Source organism: Scardinius erythrophthalmus, assembly GCF_964197995.2.
Source record: "Scardinius erythrophthalmus genome assembly, chromosome: 16".
In the NCBI taxonomy this organism is placed as follows: Eukaryota; Metazoa; Chordata; class Actinopteri; order Cypriniformes; family Leuciscidae; genus Scardinius; species Scardinius erythrophthalmus.
The window spans coordinates 41902530-41912793 of NC_138236.1; positions in this window are offsets into that span (position 1 = coordinate 41902530).

A 10264-nucleotide genomic window follows, 5' to 3' on the forward strand; every position below is an offset into this window, starting at 1 on the left:
TGTGTTGTTAGCTATCGGCGCTCCGCCCACACGGCACGCCTCCAGCCGCTCGCTTTTTTTCCGGAAAGACTCGGTACAGCCTATCTTTCTTTTATAAATATAATAAAACTAAAGACTTTTTGGAGATGTGAAGGATGCAATACTACTCTATAGGTACTTGAGATTAAAATGAGATTGACTGAAACTGAGTGTTTCACCCCCCCTTTAACTTGAAAGCCAGAACCCCTTTTACATTTAATAGAAAATATAATTAACCATTTATATTACGTAAAAATGTATAAGATTTTTGGTAGATTTACATTGCTAATAATCATGGAAATGTCTGAAAATATCTTTTAACAACACAATGCAATCACTAGTAAGACTTCCTGTTAATAAAGTATCTGGTAAGAATCTATTCTATATTACCAATGCATTAAATCACATTACACATTAATATAAATAAATAAAAAACAAATTAAGTGATGTCTCATGTCTGAAGTCAAGTGAATAACGGGTCATTGGACAGGCGTCCAATCACAACTGACTTCCGGAAAAAACAATGACATTTGAGGTTATTAAAACAGTAAGTCCCGCCCCTCGACTGCCAAAAATAAAAGTGTTCGAAGCAGCAGGAGAGAAGAGATCAAGCGCGAGAGTGTGGGGAATGATCAGGGGCGGGTTTGAATGAGCTCGCGAGTTCCCGCGTAGTCACGTGTAGATCTTTTATCCTCTTGCGAAAGTCATTTACAGCGCGCGCCAGCATCGATTCTTTTTGTCATTGATTTTCTGCCATACTTAAGTGTTTATTTTATGATAGCAATAACTATAAAGTGACTATTGTAATGGGGTAATGTAGGCTTATATATGGTAGGCCAATTACTAAGCTCAGCTTCATTTAAAATTTAGTCTGTGCTTTTGTTATTTATTTTAATTTTGTGATTTAAACATCTGCTTTAAAAATATTTTTTTTTAGATTGAAATATTCTAATGTTCCGTAATAACCGTAAAATGTATTACAGCTGCCAAACAAAACCAGAGAGAAATGTATTCATACATTTTAAAAACAATCAAATTAAATCTTACATCATTGTAGCCTTATTTAAGTTGATTTTCTGTATACTGTATATTTATTTTTGGACTGATAGTGGTTAATAAATTAAAACAATGGAATGCGAGAGTGTCAGTGGTAATATTATTGTGTAACAACTCAGGCTTAGCCTGACAGATAGCCTGACCTGGACCAGGGGTGCGTTTCCCGAAAGCATCGTTAGCCAACTATGGTCGCAAGTTCCCTCGTTACCAATAGAGTTCAATGGTCTTTGCGATGAACTTGCGACCATAGTTTGCCAACGATGCTTTCGGGAAACGCACCCCAGGTTAGTTTCCCAGCATAAACTGCCAGAGTAACTAAGTTTGAACTATTTTAAGTTTGCTTTATGAAACAGAATCAACCGACTATAAGTCTGGCTAACCAAAATAAGCCTGGCTTGTATTTTAATCTTGTTTATTGAACAACCCTCCAGTTTGGTATATATTGTATTTGTCTATTTTTCTGTTCTTGTGTTTCTATTGTCTTCACTGGTTTGTTTTTTATTTGTCCTGTTAGTCTAATTGTGGCATTCTCATTGTCACTGGAGAAGGGTGAGTAAAAGTCAGCTACATCCCACACAGAGCTCGTATGGCGTTTATCCCACAGCAAATTAATTTGTGTCAATGAGGCCACAACTCATGTGTGTCACGGTTTACAGCTAGTCACCACCTCCTCACTACATTTCCCATCATCCTCCCTTGCCCTCACCTGCATGCACTTCCCAATCACAGATCACCTTCACCTGTCACCAATCTTCACTGATCATCATCCAGCACTATTAAACTCTTCCCTCTGCAGTTCACCGTTGTCTAGTCTCGTTGTTCCCTCAGAGAACTCTACCTGACTCCTTTCTTTTAAGATACCTTTTACCGTCAGTCGTCAGTCGTCAGTCGTCAGTCGTCATTTCAGAACCTACATCAGATAAGACTCTTTAACTTCCAGATTAATCCAGTACTCTATATTCTTCAGTTATTTTCCATCGCTGTGATATAATACTTCTGCAATTAAAACCTGTTATCCTCTTTACTTGTGTGAATCCTTCTGTTCCATGACAATGTGATGTGTATCCTGGTCAACAGATTCACATATTGATCAATGATGTAAAATATACAAGTATGTGATCAAATATTTTGAGTGTTCTGTTTCTAAGAAATATAACTTGTGTTATAGGGAAGTGTAGTGTTGTTGTTTTTGTTTTTTAAACAAGCTGTCCCGACCATCCGATACTGCATTACTTTCAAAGCTTCAAACGTCATCAATCATGTGGTATTGTCATTCCGATACAGTGTGTGATACAATAGTGCTTTTAAAACCGCATTGGAGTCCCAGTATCAACCATCCCAACTCTAATAAAATGTATTGACCCAATCAAGAGTTGTTTAATTGAGGACTGTGATGAGCTGCATCAAGAGATTACAAACTGTCTGAGGATAGGAACTGTCCAGGTTTGGCATATATTGTGTTTGTCTATTTTTCTGATTTTGTGTTTTTATGGTCTTCACTGGTTATCTGTTTTTATTTTTCCTGTTAGTGTAATTGTGGCTTGTTTTATACACCAATGATGTGTAAATCTGAGGAATTGGTTCATTTCATTGCTACTGGAAAAGGGTGAGTACATCCCACACAAAGTTTGAATGGTGTTTATCCCACAGCTCTTCAAAATTAGTTTGAATCTGATCCATTTCTAATAAGGACTTTGTCTTTGTGTACCTAAAAGGTTAAAGAGACTTGTTTTATTTTGATTCCTTTGGGTTTGGATTCACTTAAGTTTTTGAACATGTAAATTAAGAACTTATTTGTTCTTAATATTGAACTATTTAATAGTTTGCCCAGTTGGCATTTAAGAGCACATCCTTTTGACTGTCACAAATTTAATTTCCGTTTAATGGTTTAAATGTTTTAATTTAAATGCAAGTTATTTTTGTACAGTGTTGAATCAGAATGGGTTAAATAGTAATAATCAAACTAAAGAGCCGTTTTGTCCTCTGTTAAGCATCCTGGCTATTGTAATTCCGGAAATTGTACAAACTGAAACTGGTGAAAACAAAGTTAGTCAATGTTTTGATGCAAGTTATGCTATGCACATCAAGTTAAAGTGGCACACTTGAAAATTTTCAACCAGTTTAAGTCCTTGGAATGTTATCAAAGGGGGAAATCTAGAAGAGAAATCTGTGTTCATCATTATGCCTCCTTTGATCATTCTCTGCATTTGATGTTCTATTAAACCTGTCCTAATGCACCTCACACTGTTTTCTGGGTTTTTTAGTTTTTTTGCTGTAGCTGTTCTCTGTTAAACTGGATTCTCGCTCTCTCTCGCTCTCTCTCGCTCTCTCTCGCTCTCTCTCGCTCTCTCTCGCTCTCTCTCGCTCTCTCGCTCTCTCGCTCTCTCGCTCTCTCGCTCTCTCGCTCTCTCGCTCTCTCTCTCTGCGCATGTGCGGAGTGAGTGTGGAAGGAGCCGTTTGTTGGGAGTGAAAGTGTCTCCTTGGTTGAGTGAGATTTATTTATTTATTTTCTTTTTCACTTATTTATAGTTATAGGTTTAGGTTGGGTTTTGTTTTGTTTGTTTTTTCCCCTGACTTCGGTCAGAGAGGGAGGATTTAGGGGTCAGAGATGGCGGATCTCTCACAGTTAACCATCAAACATGGTTGTAAGTGTATGCCTGAGGCCGCGGTGTCAGTGGAGGATTGTTTGATAGCTGTGAGTGCGGCGATCGGTGGCGCAAATATCAAATCTGCCTCCCGTATGAACAAAGCAATTGTGTTTTTCCTTAGTGAAAGCCGCATGGTGAACGAATTAATTGAAACAGGGTTGATAATCAAAGATATCTTTGTGCCTGTTTTGCCTTTATCAAGCCCAGCCAAGAAAGTCATTTTATCAAACATACCGCCGTTTGTAAAAAATGAACAACTAGAGCAAATACTCCAGAGGTATGGAAAAATAGTAAGTTCAATTAAAATGATTCCTCTTGGGTGTAAAAGTCCGGAGATTAGACACGTAATGTCGTTTCGGCGTCAGGCTTTAATGATTCTGAATTCTCAGAGTGATCCATTGAATCTGTCAGCGAAGTTGAGTATTGAGGGAAAGGATTACACTGTATTTATAAGTTCAGAGTCAATGAAGTGCTTTGTGTGCGGTGAGTTTGGACATGTCAGACAAACTTGCCCGAGGCGAGATAAACCAGCTCCGGCTCTGGTACCGGCTGTCGGTGCGGAGAACAGTGAGAGGGCGGCCGGCGCGGATAATGCTGCGACCGCTGTGGCATCAGAACCGCAGCGGGACGGAGCGATCTCTGCGCCCGGTGATCTGCCCGAGAGGACTGGGGTGCTGGAGGCCTCTGGAGACGGCCTGGAGGAGGCTGTTGAGGAGGAAGCCGGCCTGAGTCATGCTCCCGCCGCAACGCAGCCGGAGACGAGCTCGGGACAGGTGGGTTTGCAGCCCATGCCCGAAACCGATTTGAGTTGCGATGGAGGAGAGGCGCAGCCTGGTAAAATGGAGAGTGATACTACTGCTGAGGAATTGTTTAAACAGGGTAAAGATGACTTTTCATCTCAAGCCTCGTTGGATTTAATGGATGACTCTGAAAATGAGCATGATGATACGGATCTAATGAGTAATTACGGAGAGGATTCGGAGCTCATCTCTGGAGGTAAGATCAAACTTTATTCACTTCAGCAGATTAATCACTTTTTAGATACTACAAAAGGACTACGTAAACCGAGAATTGATTCGTTTTTCCCTGATGCAAAATTGTTTTTATTGTCCGGCGCCTTGGCTATGAAGAAGGCTTCTTTTGATGAGCTTGATAAACCAAAACGGTACCGTCTCAAGAAACTTCTTAGCAACGTTAGAAGTTCTTTGAAATTGCAAAGTAAAAAATGAGTATGTTTTGGTTGTCAAATAACCCTTGTGGAGTTTTTTTTATTGTGTGGTTATTTTTTACTCTTTTTCATGGCACCTTTGAAATTTAGCTCTTTAAATATAAATGGGTGTCGTGAGGCTTTGAAAAGGACTAGTCTTTTTGAGTATATTCTTATGAAAAAGAGTAGTGTTGTTTTTCTACAAGAAACTCACACGGATGTTAATAATCAAATCCAGTGGCAGAGTGGATGGAATGGACAGGTTGTTCTGAGTCATGGTTCAAGTAATAGTGCAGGAGTGGCTATTCTTCTTGGAGCTGAGTTTAAGGAGCAAAATGTGAACGTTTTTGAAGTTCTACCAGGTAGAATGCAGAGAGTAGATGTTGCGTTACATGGGCTCGATTTTTCACTTTTCAATGTATATGCCCCCAATATTGGGACTGAACGTATACTTTTCTTTGGGAAACTTCATACAGCATTAAGCAGTGTCCCACAGGGGAGAATTATTGTTTTGGCTGGAGATTTTAACTGCACTTTAGATCACACAGTGGACAGAAATCATGAAGAACCTCATAGGCCGTCAGCAGAAGTTTTTAGAAAATTGATAATTTATTATGATCTCGTGGATGTTTGGAGAGAAGCTTTTCCTGATGTAAAACAATATACTTGGACAAAAGTAAATTCAAATAGGGTTTCTGCAGCAAGACTTGACAGATTTTATGTTCAAAGAAGTTTTTGTGAAAAGTTTCTTGATAGTTCTATTATTCCTACTCCTTTTTCAGACCATCATTATGTGTCTGTCAATATCACTTCTGCACAGAGCACATTTAAATGCCCCTACTGGCGCTTTAGCAATAAGCTTTTGCAGGATCACCACTTTGTGCACTCTTTTACACTTTTCTGGGAGATGTGGAGAGAGAGTAAGTCTCAGTATAAATCCCTGAGTCAGTGGTGGGATATTAGTAAAGTTCAAGTTAAGATGTTTTGCCAGAAGTATACTGCACATAATAAGAAAACTCTTGGAAGTGAAATGAGAAAACTTGAACAGGACATTTTGCAGCTGAACATTGAACAATATGATGGAAGTACTGTTGAAGTGTTGGAAACGAGGAAAATTCTTCTCCACAATCTCCTGGAAGAGAAAGCAAAAGAGACTCTGGTCCGGGCAAGGTTTACATCCTTTAATTGCATGGATGCCCCAACATCTTTTTTTTTCAATTTGGAGAAGAAAGTTGTTGATAGAAAAACTTTAAGTCGTCTAAAACTTGCTGAAGGAGGTGAAACAACTGATGAACATGAAATAATTGCTCAAGCACTGCTTTTTTATGAAAACCTTTACAAAGCAGAGCCATGTGATGGAGAAATAACAGAAACACTTCTCCAGGATCTGCCTCATCTGATGGAGAGTGATAAGGCCAAGCTTGATCAGCCTTTGCATTTAAGTGAATTGACTGCTGCTATTACAGACATGTCTGCTGGAAAGGCTCCGAGATTGGATGGCTTAACGGCAGAATTTTATAAACAGTTTTGGTCAGTGATTGGAGAAGACTTGTTCTCAGTTTTCTTAGAGTGCTTTGAAAGAGGCACCTTACCGCTGAGTCTACGAGGAGCACTTATCACGTTGCTACCCAAGAAGGGTGATCTTGCGGATATAAGAAACTGGCGACCAGTGTCTTTGCTTGGAGTGGATTATAAGATTCTGTCAAAAGCATTAACTAATAGATTAAAACTCCATATATCGACAATAATTCACCCAGATCAGTCATTTTGTATTCCAAAACGCACAATATTTGATAATTTGTTTCTGCTTCGTGATTTGATCTCATTCGCCAGAGACAACAATGTTAATGTGGGTTTTTTATCTTTAGATCAGGAGAAAGCTTTTGATCGTGTGGATCATGAGTTTCTTTTTAAATGTTTTGAAGCTTTCGGTTTTGGTTCTGTTTTTAGTTCTTATGTCAAATTATTGTATACTGATGTTTATAGTTTCTTAAAAATAAGTGGTTCACTTACAAGACCTTTTTCAGTTGGCAGAGGCATACGGCAGGGATGCAGTATGTCAGGTATTTTATATGCCATAGCCATTGAACCATTGCTAACTGTTCTGAGGCGTCAACTTTGTGGAGTTTCAACGGCGGGCGTTTTTACATCAGAGATGGTATCCGTTAAACTCAGTGCTTATGCTGACGATGTCACTGTCATAATAAGATCCAATGAAGATGTGCGCAAGCTGGAAGTGGCTCTTGACATGTATCAAAAAGCCTCCTCAGCTCAAGTCAACTGGGAAAAAAGTGCATCGTTGTTATTAGGCCAATGGGAGGAAGAACGTAGACCTGTTCCTAAACTTCCTCAGCGCTGCCCCTGGAGTTCAGAGGGGTTTAAAGTGCTGGGGGTCTTTCTTGGAACAGAGCAATACATGCAGAAAAACTGGGAAGGTGTTTATGAAAAGGTGGCTGGTCGTTTACAGAAATGGAGATGGATTCTTCCTCAATTGTCATACAGAGGGAGGGTTCTTGTTATTAATAATCTAGCAGCATCTATGCTGTGGCATCGCTTGACTGTTATCGACCCCCCGAAGGAACTATTACAAAAACTACAGAAAGACTTTGTGGGTTTTTTTTGGGATGGTTTCCACTGGCTTCCTTCAGGAATCCTATATTTGCCAGTAAATGAAGGAGGTCAAGGACTGATTGAACTATCAGCTAAAATCAGAGCCATGAGACTAAAATCTGCCCAGAGACTGCTTTTTTCTAGAGATTTTATCCCTTGGGTGTCTTTTGGGCTAACTTTACTAAGATCCCTTTGTAGTGGTGATCTTGATAAGCAACTGTTTTTGATGTCACCGTTTATTGAAAATGTCACATTTGGTGCTAATTTTTATGCATCGGTTTTGAAATCTTGGGAAGTGTTTAGGTTGTATAGGTCTGAAAATGATCATTATGGCTTGAATGAACCACTGTTTTTTAATCCTTTTTTAGGAAATGTTTGCGTGTCTAATAGTATAGTTAAGTTATGTATGAAGAAAGGCTTTACTAAAGTGGGGCACTTGATTAATGTAGACTCAAAAGAGTGGAGATCAGCAGAAGATATTGCCAGTCAGGTGGATTTAAGGTCTGTGAGGGTGGTAGACCAGCTGATTTCAGGGTTGAAAGCTGCTCTTCCTTTTCCTCTTTTGCAGTTTGTAGAGCTTTCTCTAGAGGGTGGGCCTACACATCTTGATTTTCCTGAATTAGGTGTGTGCCCTGGAGTTTGTCCTGAAACCAGGCAGGTTGGAAAGCTGCTAAATTTTGAGAGATTAAAAGGGCTAATTTTCCATTCTGTGGGGAAAAAAGACATGTATCAGGTCTGTGTAAAAACTGCGTATTTTAAGGATCTTCATGACAGAATTGATACAAAATGGAGAGAAAAACTCACAGTTGCAGATGATATTTCTCCTTCTTGGAGGCTCTTTTATAAAAGTCCTCTTCCAAAACGTTCAGGTGACTTGCAATGGAGAATATTACATTGTGTGATAGCCACTAATGCTTTTGTGTCCAAGCTCAACTTGAATGTTCTGCCCTTGTGTTATGCCTGTAATAGTCATGAAACGGTTTTTCATGTTTTTATTGAATGTCCAAGGTTAGTGCCACTTTTGGCATTGCTGGAAAGAATTATTGATGGGCTGGGTTTTGAGTTTAACAAAGTACTTTTTATTTATGGCTGTAGGTATTCTAAAGTGAACAAGGATCGCTGTACTGTTGCTAATTTTATACTTGGGCAAGCAAAATTAGCTATGTGGAAGACTTGCAGACTTGCTCTGGAAGGAAGAATTGTTAAAGTGTTGACTCTGTTTACAGCACTTGTTGAATCAAGAATAAGGGCAGAATATATATTTTTTAAAACTACCGGAAATATGGGTGAATTTATGAACAAATGGTGTGTAAATAGCGGTTTGTTTGTGTTTTGTGAAGAAAACTCTTTATCATTTGTTTGGTGAATACTTTTGAATATTTATTGTATTAATATTGAGTGTGTAATGTAATTTTTGATTGAGTAAAGAATTGTAAACGTGTCTCTCTCTCTCTCTCTCTCTCTCTCTCTCTCTCTCTCTCTCTCTCTCTCTCTCTCTCTCTCTCTCTCTCTCTCTCTCTCTCTCTCTCTCTCTCTCTCTCTCTCTCTCTCTCTCTCTCTCTCTCTCTCTCTCTCTCTCATGCATTTTATTTTTAGGGCTTGCATTTTATTGGCTGAAATCAACATCTCACCAACTTCTTACACAAATGTTACTGTTACAAATGTTACCTAACCCTAATGCCTTTTTTTATTTATACTGTATAAAGCTGTATAAGCAATTTGCTTACTCCTGAAATTGCTGCTTTTGTATGTATGCTTTCACCTCATGTATCCAATTTAAGATTTGTTTGTCTATGTCTGCTGTCTCAATGGCCCTTTTGTATTTGTGCATTTTCCCATCTTTGTATTTATATTCCTATCCCTTGTCTTTGCATTTGCATTTATGACTGCTCTTGTCTTTTGCATTATTTTCTAGCCTATTTTTGTTTGTTTGTTTATGATTTAATGTCTTCAATACATCTTTAATTTATGCTCCTTGCCTGATTAGCCATTATGCTGTTTTGTGGCCCTGTCCCATTGACTATTTTATGCCCATTGCTATTTTTCCGAAAAGGTTGTATTTTGTATTGAAATGTACTGCATTTTTTTTTGTCTTTACTGTTACTGTTTGGCTGTCTTACTATGCCCTTTTTCTGCTTCATGATTTTTCTCTATGCTCTTGTACCCATTTGTATTTTTATCTGATGCTGCGATTTTCATGTAACCTATTTGAATTTTTTTTTTCCTTGATGGAATGGCTATCGGGTTCACTGGCTACTTCATTAATTTTCATGAACTTTCATGAATGTGGAGAACTTTCTTTTTAAGTGTTCAACAGTTGGGCTTGGGTGTGTGGGACTTGTCCAGGATAGATTTCAACCCTGCAACCCAACAGTCTATCAACTGCAGGTGCATATCAAAGTCACTTAAGCTACAATATATGGGTGTGCCTCCCACTCAAAGACAAAGTTTTTTTTTTCTTAAGTGTTTTTATTTATTTATTTATTTATTTTTTATATTGTACTAATTGGTTCCATTCAAGATTGTTTGTCTTTGTCCCTTTTTTTATTCATCTTTTTTATTTCTATTATGTGACATTTTTTTTGGTCTGTGTCTTTGCATTTATGGTATATGTAGGTCTTTATTTAATGTTTTTAAATGCATTTCACTTGTTTCTTGCATTGTCTGTTTGCCTTTTATGCCATTGTTTGCCCCTTCTAATATTGTAAAGTTTGGGTTAGGGTTA